The 27,340-nt window shown below is 41.3% G+C and overlaps 1 long non-coding RNA gene across 1 annotated transcript in view; it reads right to left on the reverse strand.

Annotated features, from left to right (window-relative positions):
* The window catches only part of LOC135451771 (uncharacterized), a 70,589-nt gene extending 46,332 nt beyond the window's left edge, over nucleotides 1–24,257 (reverse strand). Inside the window, exon 1 of the long non-coding RNA XR_010441427.1 lies at nucleotides 24,212–24,257. This is a non-coding gene — a long non-coding RNA (uncharacterized LOC135451771). The remainder of the gene's footprint in view (nucleotides 1–24,211) is intronic.
* Between the last annotated feature and the right edge of the window lie 3,083 nt (nucleotides 24,258–27,340).

The raw sequence follows: 27,340 nt of genomic DNA on the forward strand, positions 1-27,340 counted from the left end.
ATCCAGCTCCACACTGACTGGAACCAGGTTAGGGAGCTGCTGCATACCAGAGCATGGGGTATTCTGCAGGGTGACAAGAATTCCTGGAGGCTCATCTCTTCTTTCAGTTTATCTGTAGCCCAAGAAGGATCTGTGTCCCAGCTGGTCATTAGCCAAAAACAGGTAAAGCAGGATGCTCTGCCATCACACAGCCATAAAGGACATTTTGTGGGATTGTGACACTGAGATGACCTAGCCACACATAAGGGCACAGAAATAATGGAACATGGGTGTGTAAGATCAAGGTACTATTTGAAGAGACTTGACTCATATCAAACTGGTCTTTCAGAAACTCCCAGCAAATTCTATTGCTCAAACTGAAGATTTCCTCTGTTGCCATATCCTATCAATGCTATTAATAAGGAGGGAAGGGAAGCAATTGCCAAAAGTGAGCAGGAAAAAAAATAATCCATGTAACACTCAGTATAGAATAGGGATGCAGTGCAAGTAGTTATCCCCCTTTCCTAAAGTCTATCCACACTTTCAAAAAGTGAATTGTACATCCAAATTTTAATTAGTTTCCTGTATTCTACGAGCTGAACAATCCTGGCTGCACGATCTTAGGAGAGACAGAGCCCCTGAGAGGGATTGAGAGGTACAAGTGTTAGAAAGGTTAGAAACAAAACAAAGAGGAAAGAAGCTGTCACTCTGCTGTTTTTCCTTACTGAAGTGGCACTGACTCTTTCCTGCCTCTCCAAGCCTTGGCATGCAGCACCAAGATTCATTGCAATTTGGAGTTGCACTTCCAGCTTATCAAGTGGCCAGTGTCTCACATACACTCAAATATTCAAAAACCTCACAACATGCACAGTGTTATCACTCCAAACATGGCAGCACCCCGAGTTTGTCAGCATTAGGTTAAAGGCTGGAAATGTTTAAAGCTTGTCCTAGCAAAAGAAGGTTCAATACTAAAAGTGGATTGCAAGTTTAGAAACAAGATTTTATAAAAAAAAGCCAAGCAGAGAACTTGAAGACTCACTCCTGAGTCCCTTCCCGTTAAGCCTCCATATTCTTTTTTTTGATTTTTTTTTTTTCTTTTTTCTTTAAAGCAAACTATTCACAAATCTTTAACCAGTAACAGTTATGATAGTACACATTTGCCCTTTCCTTGTGAGCCTGGCTTCTCTCCTTTTTCTTTCAGTACAAGTGAAACATTTTGTGACTGATGCTGGAACCAATTCGAGACAAATCAAACATTTAGGACCTCTCTGGAAGGGAAGGCAGATAAAGAGAAGAGGGGAGTTAACTTTCAAGACTGTTATAAAAAAATAACCTTATGAATCCAGCATCATAGGAAATGTTCACTGCATGCACATCCTGTCCCTGACTCAGTTTAAGCTCTCTGCAGGGACCAGACACAGCACATTAATAATACAGATGACAGAACTGGCATGCACAGTCTTTGTCTGAACTGTATTCTCTACTCCCTTCTTGTCAGCTTGGAGGCTTGCAACAAGTGGTCGCTTCATCCATCACCCTCTTTTATAGATTCACAGGCTGGGTCCAGCAAACCAAAAAATACTTCATCTATTTCTCTTAACCATGACAGCAGTATCCCAGTTTAAGTAAAGATCTTTCTAGTTTTCTTTTCTCTTTCTATTTCACAGACTTTATCTTTGCACCATTTTTCTATTGTCTCAGTCAAACACAACATTGATTTTTATTTTTTTTTCCTATCTCTGTATAGCTTTATCCAGACACAGGCCTTAATTTGCAGTACCAATGATCATCATTAAATGGATACTTAACCCAGTCTCTAAACTGGGATAGCAGTCCAGTTCCTTAACCCTTTGTTACAGAGGACATTATCTACGCTATCCTAGAAAGAAATCCTGCTACAGAGCCATAAAATCCTGAGAGCTGCTTCTTCACTCTCCCTCAGGGTAGCTGAGAGGTTCTGCCTATGTGGGCTATTTATTGGCTCCTACCTTCAGAAACTCTGAGCACCCAGCTATCCTTAACTGCAGTTAACCCCACCACATTCCCGAGGGAAAGCAGTGGCACAGCCTCTGCTGAACTAACAGGAGGCACAGAGAGATGGATAACTTGTTTTAAACATTCACAAGATCTGTGGCACAGGCAGGATTTCAGTGCTCCCTTTGCAAGACAGGCAAAACCAGGCAGCACAGCAGCAGGGCAACTTGCTCCCGCCCCATCACCCTCCTGCTTTTCCAATTATGATAGATAGGAGGGTCACATATTCAGCACTTTTCTAGAAAGCCTTTATTTTGTGGGCAGGAGAAATAAATGGTTCTGTGTCACTAGAGGAAGATGCTACTACCAGTCCAGCAGGTCTGCGAATACAGTAATTTCCTATAACTTGTGTCCCTCAGGCCACCTAAAAGTTCCCCAGCCATGGAAAACCTGGGAATATAGATAAATACCACTCCAGCCTCTAGACATATCTTCTTTGCCTTCAGTTTATCATTTTACAAATAGTAGATCAAACACACAAGAATCTCATTTTATATAAAATTTGCCAGCCTCAATACAGACTTATAAAGAAATCTATGGGTTTCCAGACATCCTGTAGCTATGACAAGTTATCCTAAAAAAAGTAAATGTCCTGTCCCAACTGAGACCATTCATCATTGTACTGAAAAATGTTCTGCTGCAGACTTGCATTTGTAGCAGGCTAAACACTCCCATCAATAGCCCCTAAGCAGTTTTCACACTTGTACTATCCAATTTAGGTGGAAGTGTTGGTTTCATCTCAATTATTTTCTGTAATCCTCTATTTAATCCTTCCATTCAGGTTTTGCTGTAATTTATTCTATTCAACCTCTACCTTTCCTGTACAAGATATTACTTTCCAGCAGGGACATTTGCAGTGCGCTGTTTTTTCCTTGCATCACACCAAACCCTTGCTAGACTATGAAAATACCCCAGCAATTTTTCACTTTGTTTTAAGAAATGAAAGCAAAAACCTAAGGAAATTGTCCTGTGGGTACCACAACCAAGAAAAGCAAGTTTCCTACCCATTTGTGGCCTCTGTCTTTAGCAGTTCCTCCTCTCCTCCACACCCTTTCTGTACCACTCCTGCTTTCTCTCTCAGTTCCCAGAGAAATTTTCACTCAGAGTGATTTGTAGCTGCTGCTGTTAAACTCAAGTTCCATGCGTGATGAGTGCCCAGCTGGCTGCTGCTTTCTGGCATGGCTCAGATGCAAAGTTATAATCATTCTGCTTCAAGTGAGGGGGGACATGCAGCAGCCTCTTCTGAGCACTGCTTAACACCTTTGAAACCAACATCCCTCAATCAAATTTGACCAAAAAGGTCCAAAGATCCTGAGAACTGAAGGAGGGGCAGATTGACAGCAGGGCTGCAAGTGTTTGATTTAAAAGCACATCAGAGCCCCCAGTAAGCACCCAGCCATTAGCTGTATCTAAAGTCAAGCAATGAGACAGGTCCAATGACATTCCAATACTGTCAAAGACTCAGATTTTAAAAACATGTGGTCAATCAAAAGTGATTACCCAGATTACAGTAAAGGTCAGTGGCTCTGGTTACTGCTCTGCCTCGGGGGTGCCACTCACTTCTCTCAGAAGCACAAAGAGCTGGTGTCATGGGGGAGCTCCACCTTGAACTCATTTTGAAGCTCAGAAAACTGTCTCATCTGCCACTGCATCCTGAGGCTGCAGCTCTTTTCCGCAGGCACACTCTGCCACCCCCACTAACTGTACTGACAAACACATTCCACTTGTCATTATAATCCTGCTGCTGGGAAAGGGGACAGGCAAGATTGTTTTAAAGAAAATCTCTCTTTAAGCTTCACTTAAAGGACTCAAAATCAGTTCAGACTGAATTTTTTTTATGTCTCTTTTAATTTCTTTCATCTGAAAAAAATTGCTTGTGATGAACTGAGTGGTGCAAGAACTCCGAGGAAGGTAACTTATCTTCAGCATTAACTACTACAAGCATCCCTAAAGCCTCAGTTACCTTTCATGTAAATAATAATGACTAAAAGTCGGCCTTATCAAATCAAGGTCGTTGTGCTAATGATGCATCCACTCCATCCAGTTCTTGACAGCCACTACAAAGCAGCCAGGCTGTTTAAGTGGGGTATGATCTGATATTAATCACAAGTAGGTGCCTTCTAACCTTTCTACACATTTGCTTTGCTCCTTTTGCCTACACATCTTCCAGTCACACGCATCCACGAAGGTTTTCTGAGGCAGAAACTGAAGTGAGGTAGCAAAGAACAGAGCAGTTTTCAGGACTCAGAGGCATCTTCTTGGAGAAAAGGCAGAGGACAGTATAGTATGGCAAAGAGAGTAACAATAAGTATACAATTCCATAAAAACAAAAGAAAAAATAAATAGGAAAAAAGGTAGAAGTGATGAGAGAAGAAACCTAACTTATTTTTACCTCCACAGAAATAGAGAAAGGTGGAACAAAGATATGAGACAAATATGTCTGGTAAAGTTTCCTGGGGTTTCCTTGTTTCATAATTTCTGAGCACCACTTTGGAAAAAAATTGCATTTAAAACTTTTCCTTTGTCAGACTTTGACAAAGAGAGAAGAATTTCCCAGACCAATGGGGATGTAAACTTCTCTGAGGTAATTGGAATTTTGTTAGGGCTTGCAATGCTGCCAACAGAGAAGACTTATACAAAGGGACAGCTTACACTTTCTTAATTCCCCTGCTAAGCAGAACCCTTAATGCTGTTGCCATGGGACAGGTACCTCTGTGCTTAATCCATTGGTTTTATTCTCCCAAAAGGAATCCTCTGCTCCTTGATAGAACACTAATCTTCCATAATCTTACAAGATCAGGTTACCTGTTTATGCCCAGAAACTGTCTCTATCATTATCCTTGCTTTCTTTCATGTTTTCTCCCTTTCTGAACAAATGCATTGTTTTGTGTCTGAGCAGGGGCTTACAAGGAATTTTCTCTGTTGAGTGGTATTGACCCAAAGGCACATCATACACACTTCACTCAAAGTCTGAGCAACGTTTAGCATCACTTAGGAAAGGATGACAATAAAATCTGTCACCCACGGCCAAAAAAACCCCAAAAACAACAAAAAGAAGACAAAATCTAAATAAAGTAAAATTACAAAGAGACAGGGATCAGCACCTGGAGGGGATCAGCACCTTATATTCACCTGGAGGGGATTTTAAAAAATACAGCAAGTTTTGAACTGAGGGAGAGGAATGGAACAGAAAATGCAAAGAAAGAGAAGTTCCTTGTAGTGCTAATTTCCCTGACTGCTTTGTACGTTTGCAGGAAGACACAGGACAAAACCATTTCAAGATCACAGCATTTGATGCAATACTGCAGCTCATTCTGTCACCACTACAGATGGCAGGCTGTAATGAGCCCACGTTAATGACTGCTGTAGATATTCTGTACACAGATATGGAGTGCTGTGAGTGTCAGTGAGGAAAACAAATGCTCAGAGCCTTGGCCTCATTTCAGATTTTGCTACAAGCATGAAGCACAGACCTGCTTCCCTCAAAGGTGGACAGAAGATTAGTATGTCAAGAGAATTTATTCCAATTTTTAAATAAAATGAAGGTTTAATAATACCTTTGCAGCAAATCATTTTCTCACAGATAAAACCAGGTGAAATCCAGATTATTTTTTTTTTCCCTGAGCTGTCACGTTCATTTTTGGAAACAATCTGTTCAAAAATAGAGGACAAACCTAGACAACAAAGAGCTGAAACTCAGAAACATCCCTGCCTGGATTACCTTTAAGGTGTCAGAGGTGCCCTTTCAGCACATAAACTCCCAGAGGAGCTCTCACATACAGACACTGCAGCTACTGCAGTCAGAACCCTGAGCACAGCCCTGGAGCCTCCCTGCCCAAGCCAGCCTCACCAGGAGCTACCCCCACACAGTCCAGGTGTACCTGCTTCCCCAAGGAGCTGCTGCTGCTGAGATTTCCTACCCTAACCCAGATCTGCAGCTTTATTGCACTGACCATGGCCAGACTGCTGCTCTCACTCCTCGGCTCTGCTCCTCCATCTCAGAGCAGCAATGCAGGTCCCAGTTTGAGCTCAAAAGGCTCCTGGATGCCCAAGGGAGGGATGGAGGTCTCAGGCTACTCTGGTCTGGAGAATTAAGGCTGATTGGTACACTCAGGAAATATAAAACCTGTGAAGGTTTAGAAGGAAAAAAAAGAAAAAACAAACCCAAAAACAACCAAAAAACCCACAAACAAACCAAATCCAGACAAACAAACAGCAATGTGACAGATATCACTCGGTAGTCTTTCCAAAGAAGGTATTGCAAAATTCCAACCTCTAGTTCAGGGAAGATAGAAAACAGCAAATAGATGCTGTGTGAGGACCAAGAATTTACTACTCCTTTTGAAAGAAAGGTTCTTATTTCCAACAACAGGTGAGGCATGCTAGCACAATGCCTCCAACTCAGCAACAGGCAGACAACCTGATACATCCAAAGGATATGCAATGATGGAGTTATATTTTCTCTGCAAAGCTGGAGTTATATTTTCAGCCCACAGGTCACATCAAAGCAGACACTATTTCTTCCCAAAGTGGGAGGTGTATGGAGGCCATCCCATGCTGGCTGAAGATGGCATCTCCAAGAGATCTATCACATGGAAGGAACAATGAAATTTAGGTTGACAGCTATGCTTTGTGGGATGAAAGTAATTCTGAAGGGCAACAATTGGTCACACCAAGATCTGGCATTTGGGATTAGTAAATGAAGAGAGATCATTTGAATAAACTACCAGATGGGAAACACACTTGTCATGAAGGTCCCCTTAATTGGCTCCAGCTTGAGGCTAATCTGAAAAAATGGGTTTGGACACAGCAGCAACCTGCCCAACAAGAATCAATAGCAGAGACTCCGATAACAGCCCAGGAAACAGCTAAATTAATGTGATGCAGGATTATAAGGGTGTCTGATGTCATAAAATCATAATGGAGAAATTATTGACCTTGTATAATTTCTGCCTGAAGTGCTCATAAAATTCTTATCGTTTGTCACAGCACAGGAGCAAAATTAAAACAATGTGAGAATACAAACAGTCTCAGAAGATTTGTGTTACTACGAAAGTGCATTGCCTTGCTATTAAAGACATCTACCTCCCACTGTAAATATTTTTATAGAATCATGTTCTCCTTTATCAAGATACAAACTAGGAATGTGTCTTACCTCATTTTCAATATCCTTACACTGATGTCAACATTTTAATGTCAGTGGAAATACTTCTCATTCACTGTTTAACCAGAAGAAAATTTGATGCTTTAACTCACCAGGAATGATAGCTTAACATTTCCAACATGGGCAAATAGGCAAGTTGTTTCCAGCATTACATGAACAAATAACCAATTTTATGTTCTTCTTCCAGCTGCCACAACTTGATCCCAAAAGACTGATGGACAAACTTCTTACACACTACCTGAAATTCTCTTGAGAGAACCACTTTTTTCAGTCCTAACATCACATCACTGTGTTTCAAAGAGAACATTGTTCATAGAACACACTTTTTCTGTTTAAAGAAAAAAAGCTCAAGAACCTGAAACCCCACCTTCTGCCTGAAATATTCCCCCAAATATTTATAGTCTCTCCTGCATAATAGCTTTTCTATAAGAGACCCATGTTATGCACAAAAACCCCTACACTAATTGGTTTTTATTATCTTAATAATCTTAACATTTCCTCATCTAATAATGGTTAATTTAATGTGCTCCTATAATGTACTCCTAAATTACTAGTTTATAAAACAAACAAACACAAAAACCAGTGCTGATTTCAGGTTTCCACACATTGCATTAATTACCTGAAAATGTCTCCAGGACTTCCTAGAACAGATTTTCACAATCTCCCTATTATCCCTGTACAGACATTTTAAATTTACTGTAGCTACTCTGAGTTCATCATGCTTCTAATTTACACAAACCTTGTAATTGATATTTGGAAGCAGAGGAAATCTGGAAGTGAAAATATTAGATGGCCTCCCGCTTTCAGCTCACAGGTCTTCCACATGAACAAATGTACTGAGAAGTGGTGCTATAAAGAGATGCAGACCTGCTCTAGCTTGAATCAGGAGAAGGAAATAAGTAAGCCAAATAATTTTCTTCTTTTTCACTGATTACCTTCAGGTTCTTGTTTGCTGGTTTGGCCAGCAGCAAGCAAAAACAAAAAGAAAAAGAAAAATATAAGATGGGAGATTAAAACAATCTTTAAAAACGCCTTCCTATCTGAGCAGAAAGATTATTGTAATCATTAGCAAGAGAGAATGCAAAGAAAAAAGTAAACCACAACCCAAAAGGTATAACTAGAAAATTCAGATGTTATAAGTGAGTTCTTTCCTCTCTGTCCCACCACGAGCGAGAGAGAAGAAGGCCAGAAGCCTAATCTTGAATTTCCTAAATAAAACCACACAACTCAATCTAGTCTGGACATAGACAATACCTACTATGAGCATAGTACAATGGGCATGGTAATTATAATATATTATAATGTATCACAGTGTAGCAGAGGGCTGAGGCCCTTCCACATTCCATTTCTTTGGTGGGACCGGAGTCCAGCATGCTCTGACCTGGTTCTTTTAGCTACTCCATACTTAGAAGGTGGAACATTTCATATCAAATTTACTTATTTAAGGATAGCTGATGTTGCAGAGGGTTTCTTATCTAGCACACTAGTCTGGCTAATTCAGGGAGATATTGTTTTAAAGAACTTAGGGTGTTTAGCTAAAACAGAGCCCACCCTCTGGACTCTTGGTGCTGAGGTAAACTCAGCTCATTGCAGCAGCTGGGGTCAATCATGTCCTGTGTTATTCCTGAGTTTCACGTCACCCTGGCCACTCTCCTCTGAGCTTTCTTTCATTTCCAGGGTGTACCAGCAGTCCCACCAGGCACACACACGGTACCACTGCCTCCTGGGCAGGTCAAAAACAGAACAGAGGCTGGACAGCTTCCACCCTCTCTCTCATGAAAGGAACTGAATTCTCATGCTTGAAAAGCCACCTGTGTCTGCTTCACCAAAGGCAGATCCACAATTTCCAACACTGCTGAGAGTTTATCACCCATTACAGTGAATAGTTCATACAACCAAAACTCAGTGAGTGCCTACTGTATTTGCTGGGAAAGTCTCAACGACAGCAAGAATTATGAATCTGACTCCATGTTCTCAGAAGGCTAATTTATTATGATACTCTATTATATTAAAGAATACTAAACTAAACTATACTAAAGAATACAGAAAGGATACTTACAGAATGCTGAAAAGATAATAATGAAAACTCGTGACTCTCTCCAGAGTCCCAACACAGCTTGGCACTGATTGGCCAATGAGTGAGAACAACTCACAGCAGAATCCAATGAAACAATCACCTGTGGGTAAACAATCTCCAAACACATTCCACATGTGAGCAAAACACAGGAGAAGCAAATGAGAAAAGACTTGTTTTGCTTTTCTCTGAGGCTTCTCAGCTTCCCAGGAGAAAATTCCTGGGTGAAGGGATTTTTTTCAGAGAATGTGAATGCCACAAGTGCCCACTGCAGGCCCAGAAAGAGGCTCCTGGACATCAGATATCCCTCAGTCACACTGTGCCTTGGGTCAGAAATATTTTTTCAAAACCATGAAGAATCCACCTTGGTAAATTACCTTTTAAGGGTTACGGCTAATAATTTGAGTCTTAGCAGTGTTACCTACAAATATGTGGATCTGAGAGCAGCAGAATTACAGATTGCTGAATGAACAAGTTATGCACCACCAGAGAATGTGACCTGCAGTGGCCAAAGTTTTTGTGCACACCTGACTGTCACCAGCAAAACCCTTCCAGCTAAAAGCACCTCTGTGCAACAGCCGAAAGCTGCAGGGGCTTTCTCCACCACACCTTTCCCAGAGTCATTCCTGCTGGGCTCCAGCTGCCCCCAGAGGCTGCTGACAGCCACTCACTCTGTTCCAAGGTGAAAACACATTGATGAAGGCAGGCAAGGCTGCCAGATACCCCAGCATTCCAACAGGAATGTGATTCATGGCCCTGGGAGCATTAATGCAGGTGCTCTCTGAGGAGTGCTCCTGCAGACAACAGGTCTGCTCAACAGAGTAAGAGACAGCTACAAATTTCAACAAATATCTATTTACACTTGAAAGTCAGTAACAGAACAGTTAGGACAAAGCTCAGTAAACAATTTATTTTGTAACTCAAACTAAAACACTCAGCATGTTGGGTTTACCAATGTCAGAGGCAGGGTCTGCCCTGTAGCAGCTCCAATTCAGGTGGGAATGCTCTAATTGTCCTCGCCCAGGTCTTGAGCAGCACCAAGCTCTAAAAAAGGCTTCTTTTTGTCATTAGCAGTTCTTTGGACTATGACCTCAGAAAAAGCCTGACAAAGCTTAAATTGTACCACTTACAAGGTAGAATGCAAGATGTAGCTCCTTGTTTCCCTAATTTTATTAGCTAGAACAATGTCATAGTCTCTTGGTTTGATGACCTCTCAGAACTAGCCTGATATAGGAAACTGTACTAATCTGCGTAAAGGAAAAGAGATTATGTTTTTTCTTCTTAGAGTATGTGCAGGGATCATAGGAAGAAAGAAAAAAAAAAAAAGAAAAACAATAAAGACAAAATAGATCAATTTAGAGCAGAATGAAATAAATACATGCACATTAACATGGCCTGAACAGAAACATTCTTGATCAGCATCATAGAAACACTTGAGCAGAGGGATGCTATATAGATAAAAATAAATACTGAAATGAAGTTTATTTCTATTTCTAGTATATTCCAATTCTTCAATCAACCACGGTTTGAGGCTCTTTACCCCAGAATGTATGAAAAAAAAAAAAATGAAGAAATTACTGAATCACAGGAGTCTTAGGAAGCAGCAACTGCATACTGGTGAATCTGTGCCAGCCATGGCACCTAAATAAATAAAAGAACAACATAAACAGTTGTTCTTTTCCCACCTGCTGGATTGGTTTCCACATGCTGGGTTTCCTTCTTATTCCCACCCCCCTTCATATTTCCTTATGCTATTGTTATTATTCTCTTAACTATTGAGGACTTTGTCCAACTTCTTTGAAAAAGTCACTCCTCCCTTTGTTTTGGTCTCCCTTTAACTCTTCCTACCTTTGTGACTTGCATGTACTTGGGTTAACTCCTCTTTTTCAGAAAATTTGATTCCCCAATCACCCTTTTCTGTGGAAAAGCTCCCTAGAGTTTATCAGCCATGACAGTGCATCAAACCAGTTGTAACACCACAGAATTTCATAGGAGAAACTGAGTTCTGCTTTTTATGTGGTTGGATTATTTGGGTATGGTCCTGTTGTTTTGTTCATTTTTTTAATTACAGCCTCATGAGGACACAGCAGCCTATTAAATGCTGCAGAATGATCTGGAAAACCTGTTAAAACAGTCACATTGTCTATTAAATCATATAAAGCTGCTTATAGCAGCTCCTTTCCTATAATATCTGAGCATCTTATAATCAATATTATGGCAGTACTTGCAGCATGGCATGAAACAAGCAAATATCCCTGTTTACAGCTGGAGACACAGCTCTCTGTGCATTAAAGAGCATGCAGCTGCTCTTACGAGTGCTGGGCAGGCTCTTTGTTGCTCTGGGGTTTGTGGCAGTGGATCAGTGACCCTAATTCCAGGTTTGTGTCCCCATTGGCAGTCGGCCTCTTTTCTCCTGGGGCTCCCAGGGCACTGGCACAGGCCCCTGGAGAGCAGCATCCAGGGAATGCTGCCTCCCTGAGCAGCCCTCAGCTGGTTTGATGGGGAGAAAGAAGTTACAGCTGGGAACAGAACAGAGCCAGCAGGTTCCTGTAGCCCTGATAAACATCTCATTTAAACTAAATTTGTTATCACAGAAAGAGGACCCCAAAGAGCATTTTCTGCAGGTTTTGGTTGAGTCAAGAAAAGAAGAATGTCATGAGATCTGATTCTGAGAAGGGCTATCCTGGAATCTCCTTATCAGAAAACAATGATGGCACAGGACCTTTATAAATGCCCAGCTATAAGAAGGATTCACACCTCTCAGACATCGCAACATATTTGTGCAGGAAAATGTTGGATCATACTCCATAAGGAATGAGGCTTTACTGATGTCAGTACTCAAATAACTGCATGATTCTATTGCTGTCTGAACAAGCAAAACCTAAAAAATATTAATTCAAAATTAAAATTCTAGCTAATGAGAATCTCATAAAATAAAAAGTTTTGTTTAGGGTCAAAGTATTTTGTGTCAAGCTGAAAATAAATTTTCTTCATTTTAACACATTTAAGAGAACACACTTTCTTGTTCACATCTAAATTCTCAACAAAAGTGGCATTTTGAAATTGCCTGAAATTGAATTGCCATTTGCCTATTTTGACCTCAACTCAGTAACTATTCTCCTTGAACTCCCTTTATCAGCAAAATCCCACTGGTCTTTATTTTTCATACAGCTCTATTTCACAGCATTTGAAAAACATCAGTTCTGAAAAGTGCATTCACTTGCACCTCACTGGTCATTTTATCCTATAGGCTGAGACAAAAAATATTCCCAGAACAAAGTATGTGGAGAGAAAAATTTCCCTGTTCAACCTTCTCAATTACCAAACAGGAAAACAGAATGATATCTTAGGATGAGCTTTTCAGTGTGCATTCTTCATCTAGTGCTACCAGTGAGGCTTTTGATCATACAGAGGCAGGCTTTAAAGCCTGCAAAATCTCTCATCTTTATCTCCTGCCTTGTTTTTCTTCCCTCTGTTCACAATAGCAGCCTCCCCAGCGTGGGATAATTCCTCATAAAGATCTGCCCTGCTCTCTCTGTCCTGGGCTGTTTCTCTCTCTTTTCACACCACAAGCATCCCTTGAGTGGAATAATGTTCTGTAAAAGCTTAATAGTGCATGGGCTACATGCTGTCTATTTGTGTTTTAAATGCCTCCCCTAGTGTGGTAAAATAGCCAGTAAAAATCTGTCCTGACTTTATGTTCTGCATTGTTGTTTTCTGAAACCAGTGGATTCTGCCACTTGTAAATGTCCGTGTCATATAAACAGCTACTGATACCGTGAAAACTGATTCTATCCTGAAATGTTTCTCCTTAATTTCTAGGATAAGAATAGCTGGTATTCTGCATAAACCATATCACCATGTTGGTGATAAATACCTGAAATGGTAGGTATTTATGACTGAGACAGGTGCACAAATACTTTGGGGATACACTTTGAAATAATGTACATATCCAAAGCTCACACCTACTCTCATCTCAGCTTCTGAAAATGATGATAAGCAAAAACTAAACACCCAGTTGTGCTCACTCCACCCAGGGAGCAGGGGACAAAGGCAGAGGGTTTGATCCGTGATTTCCATTGCTATCTCCCCCAGCCTGCTGCTCAGGGAACAGGAGCACTGAGTGGTAGGTCTGCACACAGATGGCTCTCCCTAATCCAGGGCAGCAGGGAGCCTGGGAAAGGTAGATAATGCCAAAGCATGAGCAAATTGGTGCTGCATTCTGCAGAAAGAGGTACTGAGACCCCACACAAGCCCAGGTCCACCAAAGCTGCTTAGCCCCTGTTCAGCCACCTCTCCTATCATGTCCATTCTGCTTTGCCTTGCCTCATTCTCTCTATCAGCACTGTGCATGCTTATTTTCTTTTTAGCTAAAAACCTTTCATCACCCACAAGCATAAAAACAAGTCCCAGCAACACTGGAGCTCAAGGATCATTTTCAGTTACACATTACTTCTTTATGTATTTTCTGTGGCAAATCAGCATTTATTCTGAAGTAATTTTCTGATCTAAACTAACAAGCAATGAGTGTGACAAATACTGCTGCTAGTGATTGTGCATTTTAAGGTAATTTTAGAGTGCATGATCTCTGTGGGAATTGCCAACCACATTTTGCTTCTCACATATATATAACTTCAAGTCTCAGTGATAAAGTCCCATTAAAGATATCCTACTCTCTTGACTGGGGTTTTTTTCTTTGCTAATGTATTGCTAGTGGCTCTGATGCAATGTGGATGTCCTTGGATGGATTTAATTGGGCGGAAACCTTTGAAATATGCCACAGGCTAATTCACTTTGAGGGTTAAAACAATGAATCTGTGCAGAAAATAATGTATCAGTGGGTAAAAAGATGAATTAATGGCAATACTGGAATAACATCTCTACAGCAGCCAGAATGGCTGAATTAATGACATACTGGGTTTTTTATGGCTTGAGAATTACAGCTGTGATGACACCATGAGCAGCTCAGCCTCCCCTTTATTGTACCTGTGCAGACACAGTAATCCTTTGGCCCCTGGAGAATTTGTTCTCTTGTGATGATCAGGCAAGGTTATTCCATTTCCATGATCATCTCCTCCCTTAACCCTTTCTCTTCTTCCTTCCTGTCTGTCTCTCAGGTTCACACACAGGTCATCCACCAAAATTATACCTGGACACATTCAAATCAGGAGATTGGAATCAAGGGGGAAAAAGCTCTCATTCTTGCAAAAACAAAACAAAACAAAAGTTTACTGAAATAAATATACTGCCATAAAAAAGTCTTTCTAAGAAATGAGGGACTGAACTCTCCTGTCATGAGCTTGGTAAAAAAGCTGGAATGGCTCTCTTTGCAACCAAGTGAAGAATATCAGAATTACACTGGAGTAACAGTGGAAAGACAGCACCGTGTGTTTTTATTTCTTTTATCTACTGACATTGTTCAACAAAAAGGGCTCCTTGTGTGCATCTGACACTGGGATATTTATCTTAATGTACTTTTTCTCTGCAGCAAGAATTGCAAGGAAAAAATCTTTCAGCAACAGCATTATCTTCAGTTTCCTAAGTGCTTCCTTGATTGATACAAGTGCCATCCTATATCACAGACCCAGGGAGACATTTCTACCACTATGTCTAGTTCTTGAAAGTGCAGGATGAGGCTGTTGAAGACTACAGACATCTGCTAATGTTATCTGCCACTTCAGTGAGGAACTTTAGATTGTTTGTTCTATGAATATTGGTTCAAATGCTGCAAAACCCCAAAAAAAGTTCAGAATCTAAAAGGGTGAGATTACCTCGAGGCATCAAATGGGTAAATGTTCATTTACAGTACTTTTTAAATCTATTTTTTTCAGTCTGCTGGAGAAGGCATGGGAGCAACAGGACATAAGATTCTAAGCTAGCTTGGTTCTGGGTGGTATTTTTCCAATTAGAAAAGGAAATCCATAATATACTCAGAAATTTGTACAACTACTTTTGACCAGCACAGAATCACAACCTGAGCTGAACAGAGATTCAGACAGAATCACCATTCAGCTTCCAATCCCTGGAAGAAGTTAACAAGAAAGGAGGAAAAAGACATGAAAAAAGTAGCAGAGGTAATGGTGGAAGGAAATGAAAAGAGAGGCACCTTCACCTTTAAAGCTAAATTGCTTTCTACTACATTCAAACCCTTTCTACCACACATACAATGATGACTTGGCTGTGGATATTTCTATTTCATACACATTTCCTGTAAATGAGAATTAGGCCATTTCAATCATAATCTGCTCACATAACAACTACTCAGGCAAAAGAGCCATTAAAATCAATGGGATATTTTGGACCACTTAGAGAATGCAGAACAAAATCTATTATTGTTAGCATTTTCCTAAACTTATGTTGTTACCAGTACTGAAAGGAGTCTTTTACAGTGCAGGGTTTCACGGGGGATAATCTCACCTGTAAAGGGCTGCTATGTTTGGAACAGAGCAAAATGAGAGGCAAAAGAAATATATACCCAGAGTTGTCAGGGTGGGAGCACAGAGCTTGGTCTGGCTGCAGGGTTTTTCAGGTACATTTGTGCAGTCACCAACCTCTCTGCACCTGGATCCTCCTCTGCTTTAGGCTGGGTGTGCCTTCTTCAGTGGAAACAGTATTTGTCTATACTACAAACAGCCATGAGTTTGGAGCAGGCACAGACACACCTGAGGCAGCGCCTACAGGAAAAGATGATCTTGTGCTAATAACAGTAAAAGAGCCATAGAGAAATGCAACATCTAGACATTAGTAATTCAGTCACTTCATATTAGAACTAAAACACCTATCTTTAAACTAGAGAAGGTAATTAAGTCATTGCAAGACATTACCAGAGGCATGGTTTCGTTTCTCAGTATTCAGGTCTTTTCTAGGACTTATCCTCATGTACAAATCATTTCAGATGCAATATCACTCAGACTGAATTGCAATCTTGATGCCAAAATTCCTAGTTCTGGTGTCCTGACTTACATGTCACATTACTGGGTATATTAAAGAAAGTTTTCTCATACTTCAGAAACTAGGAATTTCCTAATTAATTCCTGCGTGAAGTTTCAGAAACCAAGTAAATCAGCATTGTGGGTTGATGGTGCCTGATATTTTGTATAACTGTTTGAATTCAGGGTGTTTACACTGAAAACCACCTTAGTAAATTCTCTCATCAGTTACCTACATCCATACAAGGAAATTTCTCATTTACCTTTGCAAATAGATATATGCAAGATTGAAAATCACATTAGAATTGAGAGCAACAAGGCTCAACAGAAAGAGAATATGAGAATTGTCACTCATTTGAGATAGGGGGGAAAAAACACCATGCCCTGCTATTATAAATCCTGCCTGTGTCAAAGCAATGAAATTATATACCCTGAGCAGAAATGTGAGTTGTGCCCCAGGTCAGCAGGCCATGAACAGCTCTTTGTGAGGGCTGGGAATAGGGCAGGAGCTGGTGATGGGCAGAGATTGCAGGTGAGGGACAGCCCTGGCACCCCCAGCTCACAGGGTGTGTGAGGGGCAGCTGTGGCAGGCCTGGCACCTCCAGTTCACACAGTGTGTGAGGGGTACCCCTGGCACCCCCAGCTCACAGAGGGTGTGAGGGGCAGGCCTGGCACCCTCAGCTCACAGGGGGTGTGAGGGGCAGCTGTGGCAGGCCTGGCACCCCCAGCTCACAGGGCCTGTGAGGGGCAGCCCTGGCACCCCCAGCTCACAGGGGGTATGTGAGGGTCAGCCATGGCACTCCCAGCTCACAGGAGGTGTGAGGGGCAGCCCTGGCACCCCCAGCTCACAGGGGGTATGTGAGGGTCAGCCATGGCACCCGCAGCTCACAGAGGATGTGAGGGGCAGCCCTGACACCCCCAGCTCACCAGATCTGTGCTGCTTTGGCTCCCAGCTCCTCACATTCATTTTTGTGCTGTCGGAAATTGGACCCTCCAAACCAGGTCTTCTTTGAGGCCTAAAAGTTGAGTTATTGGCACTCCTTGGGGGAACAGGCTGCTAAGTTTTTGCATCAGAGTAATCCAGAGTGTTTTGCATGCTGTTCTCAGAGCAGCTAGTTTGTCTAATGAATGAGATGTGACATGAGTTCCTAGGGTTCCAGAGAAAGCTGAGGGAGGATTTCTCCATCTCTCTGAAGCCTTAACCCTGCCCAGGCTATTGCACATCAGTGTGCAACAAACACCCAGACACAGCAATCCATCACCAAACCTTCTGCAAAACATTAGCAGCCAAAAGCAAGGGAAAGGGCAGGATGACTCGATTTTGAATTTCAAGAATTTTTAGAGAAAATAAAGGTTGACACTCAAGGCTTTTTGCCAGCATAACAGTGTCTGCTGGGGTTCCAAGTGTCTGTGCTGAGAAAAGCCCCATGCAAACACAATGCAAGATGTCCCCAGGGCTATGGCTCGTTTCAGTTTCAGAACTATACACAAAATAAACTGGCAAATGCACTTTTTTGCTGGTATAAAGAAAGTCCAGACATTTGCCTGTGCAGGCATGTCAGTATTGCTAAAAACCATTGAAGGTGTTTGAAACTATTTTCAAATACCACAGTGTGAACCTTTGCCACAGCTAGGTCATTGCAGGGACTGAATGAGGACTCAGATTAAAGAAAAAAAAAGGTTCTCAGTTGCAAACTGCTAATGCTTTGTCACTTATTTGCATATATAAACGTAGAGCAGAACATGTGGGTGCCACCCTAATATAAATGCTTCTTATGAGCTCTAATAACATCATCATTTCCATATGTAATGCCCCATGCATAAGTACTGAAGTGTTTCTCCACAATTTCCCAGGCCTGCTCCTGCCAGCCAAGCTGGGCTCTTTCCCTGTCATGCAAATTCTGTACAGAAAGGGTGTGAGCAGAGCAGGGAGCTGCAGGAGAGAGATTCCCCAGGCCAAACTGGAGCTTCAGGAACATCTTGACAAGGCTGGCTTGATGCCTGCAGAATCATCCTCTCTGCTATTCAGCTGGAGACATGCACTATGCAAGAGAATGCAGGACCTGCTGTTGGTGCTCTCTCTGGAGCTATTACAATTGACAAGGATGAAGAGTTCAGAGAATTCATGGATAACTCAAATGAGGGAAGCCATCAGATGTGGGAAGAGGCTTATTTTTCTAGTAGAACAGAGAGAAAGCAGGCTATAAAAAAATCAGAGTGGTGTAAGCTTTTAGAAGAGAAAGGAGGGAGCCAAAGCTGGCATTGCTGCTGCCTCAGGTATTGCACTTCCCTCTAACTACCAGAGAATTTGTAATCAAATGCCATCAGTCACATTTATGCATTAGATATTTCTAGAGGAGTGAGATGCCCCCCTTTCCAAACAGTATAAAAATCAGATTGTACCTTCATGATAACAGAAATGTCTAAGATCTCTCCCAAACAGCAGATGGACAACTAAAAACTAAGAAAATCATTTATTAAAACAAAGCTCCATTAAAAGCATAGTGTTCAGAGCCAAGAGTGATCAGCACTTTAAAAGCATAAGCAACAGTGACTGCATGTGCTCAGAAAGTTCCCAGTACCTCAGATTCACCCAAGGTTCATGTTAGAGATTTTACTGTGACTAATAGTTCTAGGATTTAGCAAGCTGCATTCTGGTATGGAGCTGAAAAAGTAACAAATCACATCACTGTGTGAGCTACTCTGAAACCAAATCCTTTGAGTATTGACCATCATTTGAACTCATTCACCACATAGTTCTTCAGCAAGTAGCCTTTGTTACTAAAGTCACTGTTAAATATTGTTCCTATTTGTCATCTACACTTCATAGATACAGAGGAATATAGATAAAAATCTTTTAGTACTGTATGGCACCCAACCACCCTTCACTGGCAGTAATTAAATCCTTCTGTAAAAGTGCTACAAATATTTCCCAAAAGCAGGAACAGATGTTTTTTTGCAACGAAGCATGGACAAAAATCTAACAAGCTCCATAAACCAAAGGCATGGGCACTTCAGAGAAATCCTCTTCTATGATTTTGCTACCATGCTGTCTCAATTTGCCAGCAATATTACAGAGATAAAACATGACCATTTTCTAGTATTACTATTCTTGTCTTTTAGTAACACAATAAGTGTCAAGGGAACTGTGGATTAAAAAAAATAATAATCATAATAATGAGGCACAACGCTTACCAATTTACAGTTCTATTTCCAAAGCATAATAAATTAGCACAATCCCTGAGCCTTAGTTACAATTCACAAATCACATCCTCATGTGGCTTTTATAAACTATGATTGTCTAATTAATATTGCTACTTATAAACATCTCCTGGTTAGTCAGGACCCTTTTTTTGTAGGTATTGAAATTCAATTACAGCACAAGTTTCGCTAAGCAGGGCCCAAGCCGTGAGATAACCTATTTGAGAAGGGACATTTTGCATTTTCCTGAGTTGGGCCTGCTGCAAAGACAACCTTAATTTTTCCTTCAGAATGCCTCACTAAGTCACCCTGAAGAGCTGCTTTGCAATGAAGCAAACTTCCTCTCCAGTTCCAGAGTGTGTATATCCACACAGTTGTCATGAGAGGCTGTCAGTGGGGTGGGATGAAGAGAGCTGTTTGATCTGCAAGGACATAAATTGATGGCAGAGATGCTGGGCTCTATCCAGAGTCACAGCAGCAACTGGAGAGCAAGATCCTCAATGTAGCTGGCTTTAATCCTGTGAAGTGCAGTTTAAACTAAAAGGGAGAATACAGAGACTGGATTACTAAGAATGTTTAGCCCCCCACCCTCAACTGGGGCAATATTTTTAAAGAACAACTCAGATCAGAGATAGGCACCTGTAAAAACAAAGGGTTCTGCTTGGTGTCAAGAATTTATGAAAACTGGGCCACTTGGACTAAATGTCTTAACAGCAGCTAGGCTGCCTACAAAACCTGACACATAAATTACCCAGAAAATATAGTGCCTGCATAGGTTCTTTACTGAAAAGCATGATGACACCAGCTACCACTTATTTAAACTAGTGCATTTCATTATGTCAGGGCAACTGCCACCTGGTACATATCTTATTAGTGCTTATTTATTATCAGTGTTAAAGAGGTTAACTGCACTGTTATTTCCTCTGCTACTGGGCTTTATTGCATGTCTGAGGCACAGGGTTCTCACTGAGCTCAGGCAGCAAAAGGAAATAACAGAGGCTGTGTCTTAAAAACAAATATCCTCTAAAGGCTATCGCAATCAGGTAGGGAAAAACAAAGCAAATTTCTTCTGAGGAGTATCAAGAGAGGAAACCTAGAGCACCCACTCTGATGGGACCTAGATTAATAACCTACAAAGGTCATTTATATGAGAAATTGAACCTTCTTTTTTTCTGTTGCAGGGTATCTGTGATTTTCACTTGCTTGGCAAATTGCCAGTATCCTTTGATTTAACATTATGGGTTGATTTCTATCAGCTGCCATGGAAAGTCATTTCTCATTGCACAAGTAACATTAATTAGTTGATGCCTGGTCAGAAAAGTTACCTTGTACTAGAGCTGATCTATCATTGCACGACCTCAAAAGCACTTCCACTACTGATACTTACAGGCAATTGGAACACACACACGTTTAAAAGCTTTCCCATCACACCTTCAAACAATTGCCAATGTGATTACAACGGAAAGTGATATCAATAGGAGCCCATCTTTCAGAAGAAAATTAGACAGAAAATAAGTGTTGCACTGCTATTAGCATTTTTGTGTTATCTATCCACTAAATAGGAGCTCTGTTACAAGAAATCAGCATAACAATTAAGTTACCTGCATACAAGTAAAGATACATTAATAGACCAAAAACATTTGGAAAATAAGGTGAACAACTACAATGTTAACCAAGCAGCAAACCAACAGCTGCAATTTTCTTTGCATTTCCAAATAGTTAATAATAAGTGCTACATTTTAAAATTCCTTTATGTATTGGTGAAATTAGATTAAATCACATAGATTTTTGCAAAAAAGCAATCTTGAACAGATAGCACAGTCTCAGCCCTTCACAAAATAACCACATGTTAGAGTGGTTGCTCTTTGTGATGCTTTGCCCTCTCACACTCTCAAGCAATTCACCTGAGCAGATTCATGTGCTTACAAAACCAAGCAGAAATCTCTTCCACAGGAGCTAGAGTTCCCACAATGTGTGAGAGAAGTCAAACTTAGTGTTTCTTAAGGGAGAGAGAAAATCCCAATACTAGACAGGAAAAAAACTTTGCTGCCTGTTATGAGACAGAGACCTTGCAGATCTCTGTGTTTGCCGAGACATGAGACACTCAAACAGGGAGTAGCCACCTCAGTGGCTGCTTGTGGCTCCTGGCTACACAGAAAATTTCCTTTACAGTGGGACTGGGAAGCCCAAGGTGCAGAACAGCCAGCAGCTGATACAATGACTGCTTTCGCTGTTGGCTTTCACCTAACACAACATTTGGGAATATATTATTGGATTTACTACTACCCACTCAGAACAGAGTTTTTAGCTTCCCCACTCTCAGCTTGATTCCCTCAAACACATGAAAACATATACCCATGGATACATGTTGGATGCTGGTCTCTAAAACAGCTCTTCACTTTCAACAGTGCTCTCATCAAATCCCAGGAGGAATAAAATCAGGAACAGATCTCTCCAGGCTGAGTTAGAGGTACCCACTGCTGGGACAGACCCAGGGAGTGGAGGGAGACAGTCAGCTCCAGAGGTGTCAGGGTGTCCAGTGTTCCTCCATAGTAGCCCATGGGCCCACTCAGCAAAAAGAGCTAAAACCAGGGAAGGAAAGTACCTTCAGGCAGCCCCCTAGCACTTTGCTGAACCTTTTGACCCTGAGCACCGAGTGTTGTTTTGCTGCAGAGCTGCCATTGCATCTCTGTGTTCAGCCACAGGAGCACACATTTGTCCTCCAAGAAGGTTTCTGTTCCTTTTCCTCTCTAAAGCCCCTGTTGCACTTTGCTTTCCCCTGCCTAGATGCAGCTCTCAGCAGGGCACTGCATTTGTGCCTGCTGCTCATCCCCTTCCAGGTGCCTCCTTTCTCTGCCATTTTCCATTTGGCATTGCCAGCCTGGTGGATTCAATGTTCCGTCAACAGCCCGGTCACCACCTGTGCTGAAGACACCACTACTGCTTTTCTCTTTCATCTGCATAAGCCAGAGGAGCTAGAGACAAAAAATATTGCACAGATCATCTGGGCAATCCCTCCAGGAGAGATAAGATTGCTCTCGATTGCAGGTTTATTGGCTCTTTAATTAATACCTATAGGATCAATTTTTCAAGAATCCCCCACAGCCTCACTTGGGATGTTATTTGAAAGGCTAAAGGCAGTTCAGAATATTTTTCTTAATATTCAAATTACTTTTTTCCTTTTTATGATCATTCTACTGCTCCTAATGATATTGTAGCTTCTGTGGTGTGACTGAATCCTTGTTTTCCTTCTATATACATCAATTACATTATTTTGCATTAATTTGCAACTTAGCTGCTATCCAGCTAAGCATGTAATTTTACCAGAACACCTTATGTTTACCTCTATACAGCAGTCCTTCCAGACCAATTTATTTCTCTGCAATCAGTATTTTTTGGGCCACTGATTTCTTTACAAGACATACCAAACACAAGTACAACAAGGATGCATGCAGAGTAACCAAGGCCCCAGGACAGCACTGAGAAAGACTGAGGGCTGCTAGTCCAGGAAAAACCCACAGCATTAAAACCCCAAGGAGTTAAAACAAGACCCAGTCTCTGGTTTATTTGCTCCAGGACATGTTCCAATCAATGCAGCCCCAAACTGTGCTAGCCTTTCTTCCGGTTATATCACGTTGCAGATCAAAGCTAATTTTATGGAAGCAATCAATCCCAAGTCTTTTTACTACATCATTTCTTGCTCTATCCCTGCCAATTTGGAGCATGCTGTAGAAAGGTTTTGTTCTCATATATCTTAGTTTGCATTTTCCCATAGTATGTTACCTTTTATTTTCAGCTCAAGAGTTACATCTACCTGTGGAAATAACAGCTTTATCGTGATAAAACAGATTTTGACCATAGACAATAGTGAAGTGGCTGAATTACATAAAACCACTCAAGAAATAAAAAAATCTCATAATAATATGTGACAAGATGCTCCATGGATTTGAGTATCTGTGATACCTTTGCTTTCTACAATTACCATGGAAATTGAGTTTCATAACATTTTCTCTCAATGCTTGGGAAAGCAAATCTTAGCTTTCTATACATGATAATTCCCAGAGGAATATGATTAGGAGGGTTATGCTCATCTAGTTAAGAAGGAAAAATAACACCCTACACTCTCTGGCAAACTGTGCCACAGACCCTTGCAGAGCAGTTGGAAGTCAATTCCTTTGAATGCAGGACTGATTTTGAAGTGAATAAACAACCTAATAAAGACTGCTAGGTATAGCAATAGTTAACTAAAGTGTGAGCAAAATCAATGAAATGTTTAATCAAATAATTCTAAAATATTAATGACATTTAAAAATCATCAGAGGCTGTATATAAATACTGAAAAGCAAGGAAGTACATAGGAAATACACTTTTCCTGTAGTTTTACATATTTGATTTTGTGGGAGGCTTAGCTGGGTTTCACAAAGTTAAACAACAATCAAGTGAGAAGACTTGTGAGGTATGAAAGGATAAGACAGGGGAGTAATAATTTGAACTGCTTGATTTGGGTGAGAAGAACAGGGTGAAACGGATGAGGGGAAAATCCTATTGAAAAGCCTGGACAGCCCCACATGGAGATTTCTAAGCACAGGAGAAGCCCAGCCTGGCGCTCTCATGCTGAGGAGCACAAGAATGCTCAGTAGCTTGTGTCACATTCCTGGCATTACAGGGAGCTTGCAACTCTCTCCCTTTGGTTTTGCCTCCTACCTGGGATAGAGGAGTGGGGCTGGATCTACCCTGGAGCTCAAGCTTATGTCACAGTTGAGAGGGCCACAATACACAGAGCATTACCACACCATTTCAGAAAGATCCAACCCCTCCAGGAAGGCTTACCTCATCAGAAGGCTTCAGGCTTCTGCCCATACAGAGTAACATCACGTCACTTCAGAAGGCTGCAAATAACTGCCCTTCTTGTTTAGCCCAGTCTTTTATCCCCTCCTGTTGATGCACCACACCTGTGTGCCCCTCACTGTTAATGCACCGCACCTGTGTGCCCTCTGTTCCCTTTGGTGGTTGGTCAGTGCCCCTGGGCACTCCATGGCTCATGGCTGTCAGTGCTGCTCACAGCTGTAGCTCATTGGGGATCAGGCTACCACAGCCCCATCCCAATTGCCACAAACTGTGTGCCTACAAACCTCTATCTAAATACAGGGCCCCGGTTTCCAGTTTTTTTCTTTTCAGAGTGCCTGTGCTCTGCTCACCTGAACAAGCTGGTGGACTTCATTGGTTGCTTGCTGCAGACAGCTGCTATACAGCAGCTGAAATCCTCTTTCATACCATAAACCACTCCCCCAACCCCCAACAAATCTGGAATAATGCAATAGAAAAACAGATTTGGAAGCAAACTGTTCTGCTGGATTCAAGGCTTTTCTTTCAGCAGAAGCAGCCCAGCTGTATCCCAACTCCCAGGCTATGGACAGTGTGATCATGTTACCATTTTTCTCCCTCCCTGTTCAAAATGGACACTGGATACAGTGAATATATCTCTCAAGCCATTATGGATACTATATGCTGTAATGGAATACTATTCCTGTAACATCTCAAAGGGAACGTGAGATATCCCTTGCTTGCCATTCTTAGGTGACCACTGTTAAATAATGTATGGACAAATGGGTGGGTTACCACACAACAGGGAAAATATCCTTTTCTAGGACTTCCAGTGTTACCTCAGTGAAATGCTCACAGACCTTGTTTATTCAGGTGCCTTTAGAAGGTATCTGAACTCTCCTATCTAGAAAAGAATGCACCAGTGTCCTCTGGAATAGAAACTCCCAAACTGGGGTAATCTAGTTCTTAATGGACTGGTGCCTATGCTCAGGATGTACCCTGCAGGTTTGTGTCCTGCCAGCCTCACAGGAGCACTTTGCATTGCCATACTGGTGATTCCAGGCTTGATTTTCATTTCCCCTTCCCCATGTGAGATGAAGGTGCCAAATCTGCTTAGAGATAAGAATCAAAACCACATTCTCAGCTCATTCAGCCTTCAAAGACAAGTGTACCCCACTGTGAGGCCAAATTGGCAGGGGCTGTAGGAAAAGGCCTGGCAGGATGAGAAACACCCTGCTCATAACAATCCAGGCTCTGCCTGCTGCTGCAGCACAAAGAACAGCCCAGGAAAACCGAAGCAGCTCGCTCTCATTTCATGCCGTGCCTGGCTCTGTGCAACCCAGAGCTGAGGAAATCATTGTTTGGGAGAGCAGCTGATAGCACACAGATCAATCACATGGGTGTGCAAGAAAATAAATAGGTGCATAAATACTTCAGCTATGCTGTGCATTTCCCAGTGAGGACTTCCCTCACTTTAATGCTGACAAGCTCCTGATTTTTTTATTTTTAATTATGAACTGAAATCCCTTTTGCTATCAGTTATAAATATAACAAACAGTCTGCTGTTTAACTTCAAATTCCATATCACTCATGCAAGTTGTAACTTCAGTCAGCTTAGTATCTCTGAAATGAAATATTTGCCGGCAGGAAAATGAAAGGTTATATCATATTAAATAAACACATAGTGATATGACTTGTTAGGGAAAATTCCAGCCAGATGACTAGTGTTAATCTTGTAATACCATTAAACAAATCTACAGTCAGGAAGAGATTCTCAGCCTATTTCAAACAGTAAAAATGCAGAAGGAAAATATCCTTGCCATTAAAGAACAGGTTTGTGTTCCCGAAGATCTGACTTCTGTTCCTGACTTTGTCACATACTTGTCTGGGTGACCTTTGATAAAATAACTACCTCTCAGTGAGTCTCAATTCCTGCTTTGTAAACAGGGAATAACAAAACATTCCCTTTTTTCTAAACAGGTGAGGGTTTCTTTGGCAGACAAACTGTAACTGACATGTTAAATAACACAAGGGGAGCCTCAAAGAAAGACTGAGATCTTCCAACATCTTATCAGAAGTAACCTATAAAAATAGTAAGAAAATTATCGCTGTTTCCATCTGGGGTGGAGGGGTTGTTAATTGTGGGAATTAGTGAGCTGCTAAATGACCCTTTTCTCATTTGATACATTCCCAAATGTCGGTGTCCCAGACAGACCCATCCATTCAGCGGCTGGGGTGTTTGCTTCTGCCGTGCTCTGAGAACCAGCCTTCCTCCTCCTCCTCCCTTCCCTGCCCTCAGGTGCTTTACCTCTGTCTCCTTCACTCCATTCTCAAATTGTCAAGTCTACAAGAGATTCACCTCTGACACACTCAAGCCATGAAAAGAGGATGTCTGCCTTCTGCAGAGAAGCAGATAATCTATCATTTTTCTGAGGACAGCAGTTTTATAAGAACTGGCTGTAACATACCTTGTCAACTACTGGGATCAACAAATCTGTGCGAGGGAAATTCTGTTACCAAAAATATCTTAGAAAATCTGACTGGCATCATTCTTTTCTTTTTTTTTTAATAAATTTAAGGAGGAGGAACAGAAAACCTAGCCAAACCCTTTGCTTACTTGACAGACATGCTGAAGGAAAGAAAAAATGTCTCCAAAAATGAAGTTCTGTTGAAAGGCAGTACAACACCTCACAGCCACAGCAAGTGGCAATAGGCTGCATGCAGGAAAACAAGCTTGTCTTGAATTCATGAATTGACAAACTGGTTTCTTATAATAATTATGAATCATCATAAACTTTAAACTTCTAACTCATTATATGTTATTAACTGCTTATTCAGCTCTTCTCTTTCTTGTCTTTTGTCTCTTGGGAGAAATGGGAAGGTGTTTCAGAGTTTCCTTGGAATCTCTGCCTTATGGTTGATTACTCCAGTGCTATTCCCAGGAGCATCTAGTTACCATCTTAAACAGGGCTATTACTCTAATTTAGAAAAGTATTAAGAATTCTGGTAATCTGTCTATGCTGGAAAAAAAAAAAGGTGTCCAGATAGCCACTGCACCCACTGATAAGGAAGTTTTTATAGCAGAAATCTGCTTTCATATCTAATATTCTATTCTGAGCTTTTGAGGGCAGGGCA

This window comes from Zonotrichia leucophrys, chromosome 9, assembly GCF_028769735.1.
Source record: "Zonotrichia leucophrys gambelii isolate GWCS_2022_RI chromosome 9, RI_Zleu_2.0, whole genome shotgun sequence".
NCBI classification, from domain to species: domain Eukaryota; kingdom Metazoa; phylum Chordata; class Aves; order Passeriformes; family Passerellidae; genus Zonotrichia; species Zonotrichia leucophrys.